This window comes from Zootermopsis nevadensis, unplaced genomic scaffold (assembly GCF_977971745.1).
Source record: "Zootermopsis nevadensis isolate Lab colony 2312 unplaced genomic scaffold, Znev_1.0 Znev_ptg000028l, whole genome shotgun sequence".
In the NCBI taxonomy this organism is placed as follows: Eukaryota; Metazoa; Arthropoda; class Insecta; order Blattodea; family Termopsidae; genus Zootermopsis; species Zootermopsis nevadensis.
Genome location: NW_028259160.1, coordinates 19,306,575 through 19,326,892, shown reverse-complemented (window position 1 = coordinate 19,326,892; position 20,318 = coordinate 19,306,575). Strand labels below are relative to the sequence as shown.

Sequence of the window (20,318 nt, the reverse complement as noted above, 5' to 3'; positions counted from 1 at the left end):
GTGATGGGATGAATTTAATACCTGAGATAAGTGTACGGGTTTTTATACACGCAGTCTTGAAACTTTCCGATCGCACCTCGTATGTGAATAACACAATGGAAACAACGGGACATGAACATATCGATATTGGTTTCATGTAAGTTATATTTCATTTCTTATTCTAATTTTGATTAAAGCAACTTTGAATGAAATCAAAGTCCAGGGATTCGCAGTCTGTGTCCTGCTAATGTGTTTTGTGAGGAACACATAATGTTCAACACTCACAGCAATACAATATTCACAACGTAACATTTAACAGAATAATAACAGAATTCAAGTGAATTGGGAAGTAATATCAAATAAGTAACAAACAACTATTAACACTATAAAAAAACACTATTGCCATAAGCATTTCGACCTCAAGAGGTCATCATCAGTGGCATCTGGGAAATCAATTAATTTAACCAAATGGTTAAAACTTGATTTAGAAATAAATAAGGTGTTTTACAAAAGTTATTTCAAACGATATTGCACTAGATGTTGTTATTCACAGAGTAGAACTATGCATTTAGCTATTGATCGGATGGTTCGGTAGCCGTTGAACCGTTTTTAGGTTCAGGCCTTCGATGACCTCTGGCGGCCAGCAGTTGTACTGTGTTTGGTCGGTCACGAGAGGATGGTATACCGCAAGATGTTGTTCCAGTAGCATAATCTCTATGTTCCCTTACGTCACTATTAACCAATTAGCTGTCACTTTCCCCCTCTCCTGTCCTTGTCTCGGGAAGAAGTGATTAGAACTGACCTGGCTTGGGTCTTCCTCTTTCCGGTCAACCGTCATCATAAGCAGACGTGCGTAATGTTTCGTTTGGCTTCAAAATTCTTGGTTCTCAATTTCGGTTCAAAATTAAGTCTGATACGCTTATTATGATGGTCGACGGAATTTGCAACTTGTGTACATAGTTTATTTTCTGGTGTGAGTCGTAATTTTGTGAGTAAATGGAAATTGTAAGTATCTGAATGCTTGTGGTTGGGCGTGGCCCAGTGTGAAATGCTTATGTCTCATCATATAGGTTGACGAGTATTTTATTTTGTTTTTAATCAGGCTATTACTTTCTTGTTTGTGTGTTTGTTTAAAAAGGGTATTTTTTTCATTGTAATGTCATTCACGAGAAAGTGTGGGGTCTTGCTGTAAGAACAATGACACCTGTTGCGAGGCTCGCACTGTGTGATAAGTCGGGGAATTACCAAGTTGATCACGAGCTACTGCGTAGCAAGTCGCGTGATAAAAAGGCGATGCCTGGTGAGAGGCTAGCGTCCTCTTGACCACTCCTTGTCTGGATGGGAATCCCAGGCTGGAGTGCAGTCGGAAATTGTAACGTCAAGTGAGGAGAGTGTTAAGTTGAATCCGTGTGAGGTTCGAAAAAAGATTTGATCAAAAATGGAACTTGATCTTCTCAACGTTGTCACTGACCAAAAAGGGAATTTGGTCTTTGTAACAAAAAGCTAAGGAAGCTTTTTTTTGTTTGTTTGTGAAAGCACTGCGACCCACATATTAATACATGTTATGTATTTGAATTTTTCTTTGTGGTTGAGTTGTGGGGTGAGAGTTGCTGTTGTGTAAGAGATGGGGAGTGGACGCACTCCAACTTACTTAATTCACAATGTCCTTCTGATGAAGGGAAGGTGATTAATAATTAAAGTTATTAATTGCGGCCGGACTGGCGGCTGAAGGGACGTTTGCGAGTATTAAACCAGTACTCGCAAACCTACAACTTTAAGGGGGGCCTTATGTATTATTCTGTATCAAAATTGGGAATGGTTTCCCAATGGTGTTGAAGGTGTGGCTGCCATCAAGTATGGACACACTTGGGTGTATGTTTGTGTAAACTTTAATATTGTCTTTCGAAAGATTAATTTGTATTCTTGTTTTGTAACACAGTTGTTTTTTTGTAATTCTTGCTTTTATCAACATTTTTTACATTAAATTCATTTTGTTTGTTTAAATTCAAATTGATTGGGATTAATTTTATTGATTGTTATGTTCAGCTGCCTTCAATGTTCCTTGGTTTCCCCAATAATATCTCGGGGCGTAGAATACACGAGCAACGAGTCAGCATGTAATAAGGTGGACCGGATGAGCTGACGGTTCATAAATGGTAGCAAATGGACCGGAGGAGCAGCTATCGGTTCACCGTAGATGGTCTGCGACGAACTGTGGCTCCGTTGTCCGTACCTGTGAACTCCAGAAACGTGGGAAGTAAGTTTACTAATACACAAATTAATTAACTTATAATACCTGGCTGCCAGGACTTGCTTAATTACACTAACAGTACTACTGGGTACTGGGAACTACTTTTGGTTGGCTTGATCTATGGACATTTGGTAGGAATCCTTGGACGAGGGATCGGCCCGTCGCAAGGCCTCTGCCTGTACACAGGACAGCACGACACAGAAAAACGTAGACAGACATCCATGGCTTGAGTGGGATTCGAACCCACGGTCTAGCGACCAAGCGGCCACTGCGGACCTCCAACAGTACTACAGAAGTACATAACTTGCAGTTCTCTTGAAAATAACTTATTTCCTCTCGTTTACAGTAAACTGGTTTTGGTAAAGCAAAGGGATTTGATTTCATTCTATAGTTTTTTTGTATTATTTGCACTCCTCCTTGTAGAAATTTTTGGTCTGCAATTATACATAGTGTCAATTTCACAAGAGGTCACTGGCTCCCATTACTGTCATTCATCTCATTCAGATTACAACAGTTATTGCACAGATTACATTCCTAATTAATTTTTCACAAACAACAAGTTTCTTGGCACTGAAGGCATTATGATTTTATTCCAAAGGGCATTATAAAAATTAGCTTCAGGAATCTGTAACAACACATAACCTCACTTTACTTCACAGACAACTGCAGTCAGGATACTACAGTTCAAGGTCTCTGAATTCCACTGTGCAGTATAAAACTGTGGAAGAAGATAAACCAAGACCCCGACCTCCTATTTTCTGAGAACAACTGCGTCTCTTTCACTGTTCAAGGAAAACTAAAATCGAGATCCAGTCTACAAAGTATTGTGACTTACCTCTGAGTGAACATTTGGTGAGTTCGCATCTCTGCAGAACGTCTATTAAAAGCGCTCCGCCCGTCTTTACACCTGTAACGGCTTAACACATTATCGCGAAATTTGATATTGGAGAGAATTATTACAGTTTTATTTACTAGACTAAGGGGCAGCTGACACAAAGACGTGAATGTGTCTCTGGCGCCAAAGTGAATGTGGAATTCCAGACTTTACATTGGCTCAAATGCAAACACCAATAAACAAATTTACTTCTCATCATAAATCACAGGAAAAAAACGGGTCCTCTATAGGGTCACGTCGTCTCAGCCAGTCAGCCTCATGTCCTGACCCCTTACCTTTATTTCATATGTGGCGGCTATATTTCGGCGTTTTGTCATAATTGCAACCCCCCTCTCACGCTGCGGTCCATTTGACCAGCGGCTAGGCACAGGCTTCAAAGCGCTAATATGAACCCCAACAGAATGACCACCAAACAGATTACCGATTCGATTTTTTATACATACAATACTTCACGTTTGCATAGAAAAATGACCTGCGGGTAAATTCATGTGTACAAGACCTTGTCAAAGGGGAACATTTTCATACACAATTTATTTTTATCCACCAAACAACGTGCTTTATTCAGTCGCCGGTTGAATGCGGTAAATTTTATTACCACAAAACTTTTCTTGAATTTGGTTATTTACTTTGGCGACATCTGGTGGCATACGTGTTAATTAATAATGTAATATGAAGCCAGTCACGTGCTTTCAAAAAATAAAATTATTTGCCTACAAGAATTTATCAATGAATTGAATGTTCGTTTGCTACTCTGAGCTACTACAATGCGTCTTTAAATAAACTATGAATAAATAAAAAAATCATGGTCTACTATGACCACACAAAATCGGCAGCTTAATTAAGAGACATCTGGTAGCAAACGTGTTAATCAACAGTACTTAAATATGAAACTACAAAAACACTGAACTAACAGCATTACGTGGTCACTTTCATGAAGCAAATATGGTAATGGTCCATGAAATAAATTTTAACACCACAATGATTTTAATTTAAAGTGACATATAAAATTAATTGAACATATAATTTTTATCGGCGTGATGTCAAATTTGAAGGAAAACAGATGAAAGATCTTTCTTGAAAGTCTGTACATGGAGATGACGTAACTGTTGTTTTAATTTTATCATCACAGTAATTCTAATTTAAAGAGGCATCTAATATTAACTGAAAACCTTTGAAATGTACTCCAACATAAAATACGCAGAACCAAATATATAAAGTATTCACTTCCAATTATACCGTCTACATGAATATAAATAAACACCAAGGCTATGCAATGTTAATGAAAGTATTTTAGCAGTAAATTAAAGCATATTGTAGGCCTGTAAAATACATTCTAAATTAATGTCATTTATATGGAAAAAACGTGCGAGTTTTTAAGAGAAATATTTTTTTATTTACATCAAAGAATGGTATAACCCCAATTATTGAATCATTATTTGAAGAGGGATTAACTTGTAGACATCTAGCGCTAATAGTGTTGTTATTTGTAAAACGAAAGTCACTCCTTTTACATTTTACATGTTCCCAGGTTTAAATATCCCCCGATACCAGTTCTACTGATTGAAGACTTTTTGTGGTTTCCCTCAGATCCTCCAAGTAACTGAGGAGACGTTTCCTTAAATTAGGCCACGACCGCTTCCTTCGACATCCATTCTCATCCAGTGTTCATTAAACGTCTAGTTGTTGCCGCTGTAAACTCTGTGGTGCTGAGAGAATCGGTAAATTCATGGCAGCCACAATACCCAGAACACCAGGACATCACAATACTAGGAAGGCAATTTTACAATAAAGTGAACTTGTGTATGGCCTCTTCCTAAATTAGGCTACATGTTATGTTATTTTTCAAACCTATTTACAATTCAAACAAGCTTTGTCTGATCAGCTTCAGATTTCATTCAAATATTACTGTTAGTTTGAGCACTCTAATGACAATTTTTAAAAAAAGTCTGCCAAATTTGGTCTCTTTCACTGGAAGACCTAATAATACTCTAAACAATATGGCAGAATTACTCAAAAGGAGGTTGGATTAAAATGGTTTCATTTGTGCAAGGAATGTGACTAGTACGTGTATGAAACATGTTGTAAATCACGTACGGATCAGTAGAAAGGGTCATTGCAGGTGCACTGACAAGCTGTTGACATGAAAATGCATACCAATGTTTTTTTTACAATTTATTTAAATTAATTACTTTTCATGTCTGTCCTTACACATACATAAATAAACTATGTTTTTACTTAAATATTCAAAATGGCCACCTTCCACCTTGATACAACTTTATCACTTGAGATGACCATTGTGTCTTGGATTCTGCAAAATTCTGTGTGCTTATTACAATTTATTTCCTCAAAATCAGTCACCCCTATGCAGATATTTCATAAAACAGACCATGTGTAAATAAGCCCATTTTACAGAGCTACAAATACAGGGTGCGCCAAAAAATACCCGGAATAGTTAAGAGATCATAACTTCACGAATAAGCAACGAATTCAAACCAAACTTTTTTATTTAAACAATCGGTTGCAAAACATGTTCAAAATGGCCACCTTCATTTTTAATACAAGCATCAAGACGTTTCATGAAATTATCGACGATGCTCGCGCACTCTTCGACGGTTATTTCAGCCCCGGGCTTTGTGCAGCGCCCGTTTCAGCTGATCCACGGTAGCGTATCTTGAAGAGGAGATTTTGCTCCAGAATTGACCAAACTGCGATGTCCATAGCGTTTAGATCAGGAGAGTTAGAGGGCTTTGTCCAAAATCTGCGGAAACAGCTCTTTGCAGAGTCTGATTGAAGATTTCGCTGCATGCGGAGAAGCCCAGTCCTATTGAAGGATCCGGTGTTTGTTTCCGAAATGCCTGCGTGCCCACGGCTCCAATTCATCTTTTAAGATTCGTTGTTGGTACACGGCGGCGTTGATTTTGACGCCGCTGTCCACAAAGACCATCGGCGTCTTACCAGAGGATATGATGCCGGCCCAGGCCATCACAGAGGCCGGAAAATGGTGGCGATACCTCAAAACACATTTCGGCGAGTTGCCTGAGCCTACTGGCACCAACTGACGATGGTGTTGTCGATTGTGGAGCGACTGGATGATGAAAATCTTTTTGCTCGCAAAAAGAACCGAGCGATAGCGAGAACTTACGAGCAACCTGCGAGGTGTCTTGGCTTTTTTGAGTCGATTCGTCGCCATTGCATCCGTGAGGTGATGACCAATTCCGAGTTTGTAAGAACGGAGTTTAAGCTTCTTTTTCGTGATTCTTCGAACTGATTGTTCGCTGATACCAAGGTTCTTTGCCATCTTTTGCATTGACTGTACCGGATTGAGATCGTACCTCCTGGATGTTCCTCTTTGTAACTGCGGAAAGTTTTCGTCCTCGTCCTGCCATACTCTCATTGTTCCCAGTTTCCTTGTAACGTTTTATTGCATCTTAGACGGTTGAAAGTGTCGTTTTGGCCATCTTAGATATTGTTTTTACAACATTTTTTGAACAAATTTACAGCCGTTATGCGGCCTTCTTTTGCCATATTAAAAGTCTAAACCAAATTAAAATGCAAAACAGTACAGAGAATCAAATGAAAACATTTATTGTCCAAACCAAACATAAAAACCGCGCTAATTTCAAATTACGGGCATTTCGGTGCATTCTGTATATTGAAGATTTGTTTCTTATCCTATATACATAAGCCAATTCACAAAATATTTTTGGGGCTCTTGCCTCCATAATGTGACCTTAAATTAAAATTATTTGATATTACATTAGTGTAATAGAAGTACCTTTTACGACTTACTTTAGACTCTGACAGAAAAGCCGATCCATAAACTAACCACTCATTAGCACGCATCTAATGCTGTTCCGTAGTATTAGTCATTTTAATTTTTAGTGTCACTTGAAACATAACACTGTCTGTTATTCACAATTCGCATATTCTCTGTTACACTGATGTTACCGGAACCTCACCCCTTCTACACAACCATTTTCAGATACATCAACACAGCATATCTTATTACTTAAGCTTCGTATATCTGTAACTCTTAAAAAAATAATTCAATTCATTTATTTAAGTGCCTGACAACAGCCAACTAAGGCCAATAACAGCCAAACATTGACAAAAGTACAGAATAAAATATAATAATAATAATAAAAGTAAAACGTTACAGATACAAAGAGAAACAAATCAACTAAATATATAAATTTACAATATTAATAATATTAATATTTCAATTCAATTAATTTATTGCATAGTAATTAACAAGTAAATGAGCTAAAAATATTCCTAAGTAATAATAATTTGTAATTGAAATATAAGCTGTTTGTTTTACGAGTAAAAGATATAATCGTGGTTTTACCTAAATTAAGCTTCATACCATTTTTATGGCAGCAATTTTTCACAGAATGAATATCATGCTGCAACAGCTTACAATCAACAACGTTTCTAATATTACGATATATCTTTAAATCGTCAGCAAACAACAGATAAGTGGAATTGGAAAGAGAGTCGCAAATATCATTAATAAATATGTTAAAAAGTAAGGGGCCTAAGGTGGAACCTTGAGGCACTCATGACTTAACAAAATAAGGAAACGAAAACTTTCCCGATATACGTACAAAGGAATGTCTGTTGGTAAGATAACTACAAATCCAATCAACAAAATTAGAGGAAAGTCCAAAGTTGGCGAGCTTGTGAAGAAGAATGTTATGGGGAACCATGTCAAAGGCACTACTAAAGTCAAAGTATATAGAATCAATTTTACCTTGTGTGCTAACAATGGGCATAATAGAGTTTAAGTAAGTAACCAAATTAGTTCAAGTAGAATTAAATTATCTAGACCCATGCTGGGCAGGATTAAGTCTGTATTTAAAAAAAAATAAGATAAGTGATCATAAATAACAAATTCAAATATTTTGGAAAAATTGTTAAGAATATAAATGGGTCTATAATTACTAACACAAGTGCTGTCTCCATTTTTAAATATATGTACAACAGCAGTTTGTTTCCACAATGATGGAATAGTCGCAGAAGATACACTAAGATTAAAAATATGTGTTAATAAAGGAATAAATATGTCCGAACAACCCTTGATAATAAATGATGGAATTTCATCCAGTCCAACACACTTGGAAGGTCTAAGGCGCTTAATAGCCACACATACTTCTAAGGCAGAAATAGAAACGGTGGGTAAAAAGCCAGATGTAGTCGAAAGAGAAGGAGTAACGGAAGGACAATTAGCATTAAAAACTTATTTAAAATGATAAGCAAAGAAATCTGCAATTAGTTTAGAATCAGTGATAAACTGATTATCAACTTTAAGTTGGATAAAAGAGGTATCCTTCCTTTCAAAATTAGAAACGTGTTTCCAAAAATGCTGGGGATGAGTTTTTAAACTGTCATCAACAGATTTTAACCACCGCTGTCTATCAGACTTAATAGTAACTTTAACAAGTTTGCGAAAAAATGAAAAATAAGAATAATGGATATCAGATTTAGTCTTTCTGTGCCGACGAAAATACATACTTTTTACGAGTATAGTATTTTAAAGTACTACTAGAAAACCAACATGGAAACTTGGACTTCCTAGAACATTTATAGGGTATAGCAAGATTTAAAGCTTCAGTAACAACTGAGTTGAGCTTATTAACGGCACAGTCAACAGAAGTCTGATTATAAACACAAGTCCAGTCATAGGAAAATAAAAATTTATATAACAATACATAATCCCCACGAGCATAATTACGAAATGAACGTGGAGACTGCGAATAAGAAGAAAAATATATACTAAGATCAACAACCAAGGAAGGATGGATGCTATCAGGTTCAACCAAGTCAAAATCAGAGTAAGAAACATTAATATCAGTAAAATTAGTAAATATAATATCAGTAAAATTAGTAAATATAAGATCACGTAAATTCTTGTTTTGTACGGTAAGGTTGTACTGAGAAAGTCCAAAATAACATACAGCATTATAAATTACTTCACCTCTAAATTTGGTATAATAATGTGAGTTACCATGGGGACACACACGAACCCAGTCTTAGCCAGGTACATTAAAGCCACCAAATAGAACTACGCGGAAATTTTGAGTGTTAAGCTTAGCTTCCAAAGAACTATAGTAATTTTCAATAATTTTGATATCCATATTGGGCGGAAAATAATGTTTACCAACAAGTAAATTAAAACCATTGGGAATAGAAATTTCTATCCAAACACATTGATACGTAAGTTCAAGGTCGTACCTACGTTTACAACCAGAAAAATAACGGCGAACTGCAAACAAAACACCACCACCACCAGTTAAATTTGAATCCGCGTAAGCTCTGTCTGCACGGAAAACAAAATAATTATCGGGAAACAGATTGCGATTACAATAAGAATCGTTAAGCCATGTCTCAGTAAGACATATAATTTTGGAGACAAACACTGCCGAAAAGACTGGTACATTAAGTACGCAAACCCCTGGCATTTTGATAAGAAATTCCAAAGGAATCGGTGCACCTGTCAAAGGACATGGCAAACGATGCGGATTGGTTAAAAATCAAGATCCATGCGACTCACAAATACTGACGTCACTCGCCAAAATATTGCTGTTGGATGTTGAAGCAGTTGGAGGTACTGTCATCTCTGAAGAGATAGGTGTACTGGAGGAGAACACTTGTGCTGCAGTAAGTCTGCCATAAAACGTGGCAATAAGGCATCCATTAGGCCATACCCCAGTATTGTTAATGAGAGGAAATTCATCTTCATTAACTGATACATGAAAGGATGCTTTTGCATTGAATTTGTTTTTCAGTCTGGTACAAACCAATCTTTTAAGACTTAACTGATCCTTTAAAGATTTCTCAATACCAACAGCCGAAACCTCAGGACTGAAGCAGACGTTCTCACACCAATCAGAGGCTGGCGCCGTTGGTTCACAGCATTGATCAAAGGAGTTCCAGAAGCAAGCTTCTTTTTGTAAGTAACTGTGGTGAAATCATTAGAATGAGCAGCGTAAACCTTTGATTTCATACCAGTAGAAACTGCCTCTCTATAGATTTTGGTTCCTGAGTCAGCAGATGCCGAGGCAGGACAAACTTCTTGTTACTTGATACTTGGACAGACCATTGCAGTATTTCATCCTCAGGAGGTCGGACCACTATTAATCGAATTTATGCAAAAGTAGTCATAAGTGACGCGACGTAAACTGTCACAGTTGACCTCGGGTATCGAACTGGCCAATCAGAGAAAAGTTATTCTCACTTAAATTTAAATTATTCCACCAACCACGAAACAATGCGGATGGATACTTCCACTTCATGGCATCTACCTGACTGTTTAAGACACAGGCGTGCGAGGACCTTCCGTTCCCGGAAGTCTTGGTTTTGACACTATGGTGGGGCGCAAACGGAGCCACTAGCCACCGCCACCGGTGGCTGCCACAAGCTGCGGTATGTATTTTGTATGCAGTTTTAATAGACTCAGCGCAGACACAGCCCGTCCGGGCCACACGCTACGGTAGTGGCCGTGTCTCGCTGCTTGTGGCTGCGTTCGACCACCGTTTATCCCGCGGAAACGCAGCCACTCGCGACCGCCACGCCAATCCTAGCTCGCCACCTCACCGCAGCCGGCAGGCCAGTCAGGTCAGTTGCTGTACTGCGCGTTACCGGAGTGTATGTACGCTATGGAGACATTCGATACTGAATTATTCATTCATGAAATTGAGGCCCGTCCAGCTATCTGGGATATGCGGTCTGAATTATTCAGCAAAAGGACAGAGAAAACAAAATCCTGGGAAGAACTCTGCCGTCTTGGCGTATTGGAAAGTGGGAAGTCTGTTCCGACATAGCTTGAGAGCAAGGTGCTCTGCGTACTGGCCTGGAGTTGTTCCGGTTGTTTAGCGCCTCAGAGTGGGAGACTTAATTGGGCTTTATAAATACATTCGTATATTGTGCTTCGTATTTACTTATATTGCGAGCAACTTCTTTATTTTTATGTATTTGGATAATATAATTAGTCTGAAATAATATACGCAAATAATCTTCATATACCAATGGAAAACAGACGCAGAATCTGTGGCTTTATGGACCCAGATTTTGAAAGTTGTGACGATTTGTGTAATAATTATTATCCGCGTGAATTTAGAGGTACTTCAGAAGGCAGTGTTAGATCAAATTTGAATACAGTTTATCACGTTCAACGCCAGGATTGAAATCCAAACCACAGCCACTTCTCGGGCTTTGATATAGAAGCTGTGCACCCAGTTTGGCTACGTGAAGAGACTGTTCCCTGCAGACTGTAACCCAGCTCCACCGTCTACATTCAACACCCCAGGTACGTTTTTGCCGGAGTTCCAGGGTTCTTGCGAATTAATTGTTGTGGACAAGAACGGTGGGACTAAATTGAAGAACCTCGTAATAATTGGAGGAGGGTAAATTCTTGTATATTTTGGGTAATATGTCGTTGTATCCGAGACAACGTCTCACCCATTGAATACCGAGTGTCCCGAAAAAGAAATGCGTGCATACTTTCAGATAATAATGCAATATAAAAATACAGAGTAACGGCATTTTGCACTGATATATTACAATTATGACACACATGAGCATCGTAGTTTGGGATCTCTCTATCGCAGTGATATCTCCAATGTGCCAACATCTGCAAGGCTTAAAGAGAAAACATTCGCAGTGAAGAAAAATCCTTTTCCAGATGATACAAAAAAATTATTCACTCCATCAGGCTTCAAATTCAAATCTTTTAGTCATAATATATTTTTATAGGATGCAGAATAACTCAACAGTTAGTTGCTTATTGCAACCAATGTTTCAAGGACATGTGAACATAATTTGTATAATTATACATGTAGCCATTATGTAACAAATATCAATATGTTAATATTCCGCAATTCAGTGTGTCATTCCACTGGCTAGTTTATGTCAGAAAATTGGTGATGTCAGCTTATTTGTATGAAACTTTCCCCACTATGTCTCATTTTATTTTACATTTCTTAATTTTTGTTGTGGGTTTATGATCATCCTCATACTTTCTGTGGAAGAATGAAACGTATGTAGTGAATATATTTTGTGGGTGCATGTGCATGAATATTAATGTATTTTGGTAGACAATATTGATAAAGGATTTCTTGTTTAATTTGTGTATCACATATGATTAATATTTGCTGATTCTTCTGTACTTGAGCTATAATTAATTTATAGGAGGAATTTAAACTGGTGATGCAAATTTTATGTCTGGTCTCTTTGTGGAGGATTTATCACTGAACCCACAAGAAACTGAAACAAAATCTCTATTGGGGAGGGGGGGGGGAAGAAAACAGAAAATAAAGAAAGGGATCTATAATTAAATTTCACTAATAATAATTCTTCATACATTAACAATTTCTTACATTTTAAATACATTCTGTAACCTGCAGCCCAAAATGACACTTTTAGCACCATCTGTTTCACAGATTCTCTGTCTGTAAGGCCCTATACAGTATCCAATTATAAGATTTATTCGATCTTCCTTTTTGAATACCATTATTTTGGTTTTCTTTTCAAACCATAGTAGATGTCCTGCCATTTATTTTTCTGATTTCTACATTTGTATTAGTGCATTCCATTAGATGCCACTATCAAGTGAAACAAAATAACGTGGCGGAACAGAGTGTGTGCATTCTTGGGACACTTTCTATCGCGTTCAACTCTGGTAGCAAAATGCGAAGGTTTGGTATCGTTAATGTCAAAGCCTGCCATTGGACACAATCTTTCGCCAGTTCTAGCCACCACCCATACTCACAAAATGTTTTTCTAAGATCCGTTTTAACGTTATTCTCTCACTTCCATATCGGTTTTCAAACAGGCTAACCTCGCCAAAACATTTTATAAGTCACATGTTCGTTTTTTGCTTAAGAGAAAAACCTATTTTTGCCAAACTTGAATGATTGTTCTTTGAGACCAGGAAGAGTACACAGGATAAGGACAGAACTCTGGAGAAAGTGTCCTGAGTTTGAGTACCGGTGAGGGCGTTTCCTGTAGCTCCGAACTTAAGAACGATAGATAAATGGCGCCGAGACCAAGACCAAGTTAATTGCTACGAAGAGGCGATTACGAACACAAAGACCAAAAATGAGAAAAACTCTCCAGGGTTCGAGTCTCAGTGAAGATGTTGGTTTTATGAATAATGTTTTCTATGATGTTCAATATTACGCATCGAATGAAGGCCTGTGATAAATTTTCGGAAAACATGATTGATAACGAATGCAAGCATTTGTCGAATTTTCCCACAGTAATGCTGTGGAAACTCTACCAGGCTTGAGGCCTAAACGTACAAGAGAAAGAACGAACACTACGCGCTTTGTCAAAGAAATGGAGTCTCACGGACGATACATCATTTGACGTCTGCGAGAGGACTAACGGGACAGACTCCAAGATACCTTTCGTCGTCTAATCAGTTTAGATGACGTGAAGTGAAGTTCGAACATAATAATGTCTACTTTGCAATTTATGTTCAACTTACAGCCTGAGTAATGCTTTCGATCCTGTAAAATATCGGTTATAGTTGCTTAAGATGTTTGTAATTCTTCAGAAAAGTAAAAAGTTTGGAAATAGCCATGTACTGTTGACCATATTCTGATTCCTATAGTTTTAAAACTGTTATGCATGGATTCCAATATTCTTCAAGGAAATATAGACCACATTATTGGCAACAGTCAGCAACAGCAAGATTCCAACATGCACCAGGCTTACCACCAGCAGAAAACACCAGTGCAGAAAAAGAAACATTGTCAACAGAAGAGGAGAAGAGAGGAAAGGAAAACATGGCAAACAAACACCAAAGTTTATAGTTCAAAGATCAAGATCAAAGGAACACCCACAACAGTAATCTACATCTACAATCAATGAAAAGCTTGCATTAATAAACATAAAGTAGTTTTAAAGATAAAAAACCTGAAGATGATGCTATGACATTGAAACATGTAGTAGTATAAAGCGCAATATTGTAACATCGAGATAGCGATGAATGGCGCAGAATATTAATATTAATTTTAAATTTTAACATCAACAATTTAAACGTTTGTGTATAGACTTGAATAATAAATATATATTTGAAACACCAAAGTGTCATCTTGCTGTTGTGCGGAATCACAGAGTAACTAGACCGCCAAACGCATTCATGGTCTTCTCAAATGAATGGAGAAATAAAGTGGCTGCCCTGTAACATGCAGACAGCAACACTCAAATCAACGTGAGGTAAGTTGCATTACAAAATCTACTTCGGGACAATTACTTGTTAATAATTTAATGTGCAGAGAATTCGTGAACGACAAATTGTCTTCAAGGCCATTCGAATTCAGCGGACATGTACGACACTTCATTTGACGTCTGCGAGAGCATTAACGGGACAGACTCGTCTAATCAGTTTAGATGATGTTATTCACGACCTACTATCCGATAGTGAGTACCCGGCTGACGTGGAAAGATGTGAGGAATATATCGACTAAGCCAAACGTGCGATTCGAAAGGCCTCAATGGCAACTGAGAGGAAACTTGCATCGCCAACAGCGAGTGTTGGATTCACGGATTCGCAATCTCTCAGGGATACAGCTCCAATCCCAGCGACGAGCTCAGTCAGACTACCGCCAATTAAACTTGAACCATTTTCTGGAAACGTTAAAAAATGTTCCCGATTCTGGGAACAGTTCGAGTCTTCGATCGACATCGATCCCAGACTATCAACAATAAATATACACGTATTTCTGCGCGGATGCTTGGAAGACGAACCAAAACACCTGGTAGTCGCGAAAACTTATGAAGAAACGAAGAAAATACTCAAAGCCCACTACGGTGACAAGAACAGAATAATACAGGCTCACTTAGACTACCTGGAAGACATAAGCCTCATCCAGCACGCTACTACATAAGTGCCGAACACTACGTACATTGAAAGCAATCGCAGCATCCACGCCCTTCGTTCACTTGGAGAAAATGTTAACGGATATGGTCGAGTGTTGGCTCCGAAGATATTCCGCGCCTTCTCCGACGAAATTGGTGACGTTGGATCATTCAAGTGAAAAGGGAAGCCGATATTTTCAGGTTAATGGAATTCCTAGGCGAAGAAGTGGAGGCTGCCCGTATCACACAAAAGTTACGTGGTGAGTTCGTCAGTTCAGCTAACTTCACGCCTACCGCAGAAACTCTCACGTACACGACAAGCCGGGAAAAGTAACAAGGAACACTAGAGATGAACCACACCCCTGTTGCGTGTTCTGCGAATCTCGTGGCCATTGGGCTCAAGATTGCAAGAGAACTGGTATGGTATGGTTTACAAGAAGTTAGCCGGCGAAAGTGCTGCTGTGGATATGGAAAGAACGGAGCTGTGCTCGAGAGACTGCTGGAGGGATATGAGCCGCGGGGCATTTATAATGCGGATGGGACGGGACTTTTCTACAACGCCCTCCCGGATAGGACGCTGGCATTGAAAGGTGAGTCTTGCCACGGGGGAAAAGGTGCAAAACACCGGATTACAGTTCTTCTGTTTTTTAACAGTGACGGTAGTGGCAAACGGGGTCCGATTGTAGTTGAAAAATCTCTAAAACCGCGTTGTTTCGAGAACATAAAAAAACGTCCGATGAAATATCACGCCAACAAAAGGGCACGGATGACCACAGACATCTTTACGGCGTTTTTAAGTTCTCTGGATGCCTCCATGGGCGCACAAGGCAGAAAGATTTTGCTGTTTGTAGATAATTGTGCCGCTCATCCGAAGGACACGTCATTCTACGAAATGTGAAAGTCGTGCAAATTGCACGAGCGTCTTGCAACCGCTTGATTTGGGCATCATAAAGTCTTTTAAGCAGTTGTATAGAAAGCGCCTTGTGCAAACAGCTGTCTGTGTAATGGATGCTGGGAAGGATGTCGACATGAAAATTGACGTGCTACAAGAAATTCATTTCACAGTGGCAGCTTGGCGGTAATTGTTTTCGCAAAGGTGGCTACGGATATGAACTTCGCGCAGAAGCAGACTGTAAGGTCAGTTTGGATGAGCATGATGGCTTTCACGAAGTCTGGAATCGATTTGGCGCCTTGAAAGACGGTTAAATTTGGTGATTACGCGGCAGTAGACAGCGAGCTTGCCACATGAGTAGTCGACTCGATTGAGGAGTTGTTTGTCGATCGCGAAGAGGGTGGGAGCGGTGAGGAAAAGGAAGACGACGAATGCGAGCCCGAAGCTGTGCCGAGTTTCGCCGAAGCACATGCTGCATTGGCATATTAGTGAACGTGACGAGGAAAATATTTTGAACGTCGAAAGGGCTCTGTTTGGTCTAAGACTTTTCTGGTTAAAAGAAGTAACTTTGAAAGTGAAACATTCGTGTTTTTTTTAAATTTTTTAACGCTTTCCCGTATTTATCGTTTTTATTTCCCACCCCGCCAAAAACGATGCATCGAGATTTCACTGTACATCACAGAGACTTGGCGATTAGTGCATTTGAATTTACTGCCATCCCGAGCCAGCGCAGACTTGTTCGACTCGACCTACGAGAATTTAGACGAATTCCGCTACATGTGTTACCGCGCTCGAGAGCACTCACTTGTTTACCCCTCAACCAGCTGTCCCTCATGACATCAAGATGCTGGCGCATACGCGTAAGTTACAATTAGCGGATCCGGAAGAAGACCTGCCAATCAAGATTCTGATCGGAGGTGATTAATGTTATAAAATTGTGAAGGACAATTCACCGATACGATTATCCGCTTCAGTGGTACTACTCCCCTCTAAGTTGGGTTTCATTTTGAGTGGTAACAGATCGGGCATCACAGTAAATTCAACGGTGGTGAACTACATCAACTTGGACCAGACAGTCTGATGACGCGTTTAGATACTTCTGGGAACTTGAGGCTATAGGCATAACAGCTAACCAGGAGAGAACGCTGTGCGCTAAGAACTTAGCACTTCTGCAAGAATTCCACGACTCGTATCGCACAGAAGATCACCGAAGAGTAGTCTCCCTCCCCAAGAAACAGAACATCATTTTGTCCAATAATCGCCGAGAAGCGGTTCTCTTCGTTGCAAAAGAGATTACAAAAGAATGAGTCTATGCAGAAGCTATATTACGCTCAGACGCTGGACGACGTCCAGAAGGGGCAAGTGGAAATAGCCTTAACGGAAGGGAATCCAGATACATTTTACCTGCCTCATCAAGCTGTGGACAAGGAGAAACATGGGAATATTAAATGGAAAATTGTGTTCGACGCGTCCTCGCACGAAGACGACGAAACCTCTCTCAATGAGGTGCTGGAGATGGGACCAAAACTCCTCCTACCATGAACACAAACTTCCCTCCCTCTATTTCTACTGTCAGCAAAGGTCCTGTCATTAACCCTATCGCTGCTGACGGCGCAACTAGGCTGTCTCTTGGCGGCTTCACTTCGGGTAAGATGACGGGGTCTAATTCATCCTCCCTATCCCGTTTGGGTTCACACTGGGACACCCCTTCTCGCCCCTTCGACAATGTCGTCTAATGTGTCCAGTCAGCCCGCAATTCCAACACTGAATACTCCTATGATCGTACTGCGCGTAACGACCGTCGTCGTTCTTCGATCCCGACGCCGCACCCCCTCCTACAGAAGTTCGACTATCAGCTGTGGTATAGCCTGACGCCGCACTCCCTCCTGCAAGAGTCCGACTATCGGTCCGGAAGGAGCGAGTCCCTGCTCCTCTGTTCCGGGTATATTGACCATATGAGCCTGAGCTCCGGCCACCTCAGTTACTGCTCCATTGGTTTTTTCCCAGGGGACCCCCTCGATTCCTATCTGGTGCATACCCACGGTTGCCTCCTACCGCAAACACCCTCTTATTTGTCCCCTGATTATCACGTAGCGCGGTTCTCTCCGCCTGATCTGCGTTTGTTGCTACTATAACCATATTCAAGGCTCTATCAACTGTATCCGGCATTTGTAATCGTACTTGCCTCCCTGGTGTCCCAGCCATTCCTCTTATAAAGGCTGCCAAAAGCCTACGTTCAGCTTCTCTATTGACCACAACCTGCTCCACTGGGTTGTCAGTAATCTGTATCGTTTTCTGGCATAATTTACGCAACCGATCCAAGTACATTTCGGGACTCTCATATTTTCCTTGAGAAGCATTTTGTAATCTAGTATAATTATATTGATCGGTTTGCTTAGCCTTGAATCTATTCACAAAAACAGCTTGAAATTCCTCATATGTGATATCCTGTGCTTTCAAATGAGCCTGTACTGAATAGAATGATTTCGCTATGCCTCGCAGCTTTAACGTAGCGAGCATCACTTTGTCTTTGGAACTTAATCTACCCATTTCCGCAGCTTCATTTATCGAGTCGAAAAAATCATACACTGATATACTACTGTGTTCCCCTCTCCATGGTTCAACCAAATTTGCCACCCACATATCTTTTGCAGAGATTGCCATTTTATTTAATTCAATTTATTCACTCAGGTACGCTATTACACTCATACACACATGTGAAGATTGTCAAGGAGAACGAATCATGGAATTACGTGTGGTACATCACCAATATCAACAGGCAGGAGTGTTCCAGCCTGTAGATACACCAGAATTCTCTATAATCAAACACAACTGCGCCTGCTTCAGATGGCGATACTCATTGACATCAGTTCACATTCATCCCATACCCTATACACCTTTACCTACTGACAACTAACAGGTGGGTATTTATTTATACTGGGACTACACCTACCTAAATCACGCGTGCATCTGTTTTTTCCCTATAGATTCTAGCAAAGCTTCTACGACACGAAGAAATGGGCTTATTTCAATGTAATATCTCTTTATTCTACGATATCCATAACATTTTTCAATATAATATCTTTCTAAATGATAATAGTGGAATATTCCATTCTCGAATATTTGTAGGTTAATTAACTCGGTTCCATTAGCAGGTTGGCAAACTGCAGGTTCAAATTTTCTTCCAGTAACTTCTCTTCTACTTAATACTTGAACAAGGGATAACTGTTTCATTGTCTAATTGACTACTAATACATAACATGACTGCTAGTTAACTAACTAATATCTCATAAACTTAAGCAGAGCTAATTCTCTCTCTTTATCTCTGATTGCAGTCCACAACAACAAGCCACAAAATTTAATCAATCTCTACTCATGAGCATTCGCAGTAGAGAAAGACAGATGTAACAAAACTAATAAGCCACACCACAATAATAATCATTAGGCACATTAGTACAGGATTATATTCCATAGCTTATTTCAAAAGCTAAATTCTTACAACATTTACATTTCAATTACAGTCTACTTCGAAGACTTGAATTCTTTTTGAATCATACAAAATTCTAATCGAGACGCTGCCACCAAACTGTTATGACCGGAGGATAGGGATACGGACAGGTACCTACCCTACCTAACCATAGGTAACTTATTATCAAAGTTAACCCAATCAATCACAACACGGTTTTAACATAAATATATTTCAAACAATTAATTCAAGAAAATAAGTCGAATACATTTATAAGTGAATATAAACTACTTTTATATACTTTAAATCGTTCCTATACTTGACAATTAGTCAGTCACCTTCTGTACTACATTATGCTTTATTACTGTGTGGCTCGTAAGATTATCCAGTTCTTTACTTACATGCGTATGCCAGCAGAAACACTCATATCAGCTCAACCCTATGAATTTCCATGTCAGTGAAATGGTAGGACGAACACGACGACCTCCCCTCTGAACAAGGTTCGTTTTATCACAGTCTATACGCACTGAAGAGTAACTAATTTCCAAAAAGTATCTCTTAAATATGTGTTTCATTAGGCATCACATGACAAGTAACATTTAATACATGAATTCTTATTGGTTGTCCACGCCCTAATTTAAAATAATATTTTATAAAAGAAGATGTCTGATTTGATGTCTTCATTCTCACGTCATTTCCTCTGTTACAACTCATGTCCTCAAGACACGTACGCCTTGGATTTCCCAACATCCTTTTAAGGTTTTCCCTACTAACTGCAACTCGGATGGGCTTGTCTTACAGGATGCAACTTGTGGTTGCAGCTGACCAAAGTGTGGTTGCAGTTCACCGCAACTTCTCCGGATCTTGCTTCACAACATGTTTACTCATGTATTCCAATATATAAGATGAAATAAAGAAATAACAAATAATCATCAATAGATTAATCAAACAAAGGTAACCCGAATATACA

At 39.3% G+C, this 20,318-nt stretch overlaps 2 long non-coding RNA genes across 3 annotated transcripts; one reads left to right on the top strand and one right to left on the bottom strand.

Annotated features, from left to right (window-relative positions):
- Nucleotides 1–126: 126 nt before the first annotated feature.
- Nucleotides 127–20,318, bottom strand: LOC147872405 (uncharacterized). Its single transcript, XR_015537589.1, has 2 exons — nt 19,750–20,318; nt 127–2,212 (listed from the first exon to the last, which is right to left on the bottom strand). It is a non-coding gene; the product is annotated as an uncharacterized LOC147872405 (long non-coding RNA).
- Nucleotides 812–8,821, top strand: LOC147872406 (uncharacterized). Of its 2 annotated transcripts, XR_015537588.1 has the most exons (3): nt 844–984; nt 2,026–2,236; nt 2,890–8,821. It is a non-coding gene; the product is annotated as an uncharacterized LOC147872406 (long non-coding RNA). The 2 variants fall into 2 exon arrangements; XR_015537587.1 differs by having other exon boundaries at nt 812–984; nt 2,026–8,821.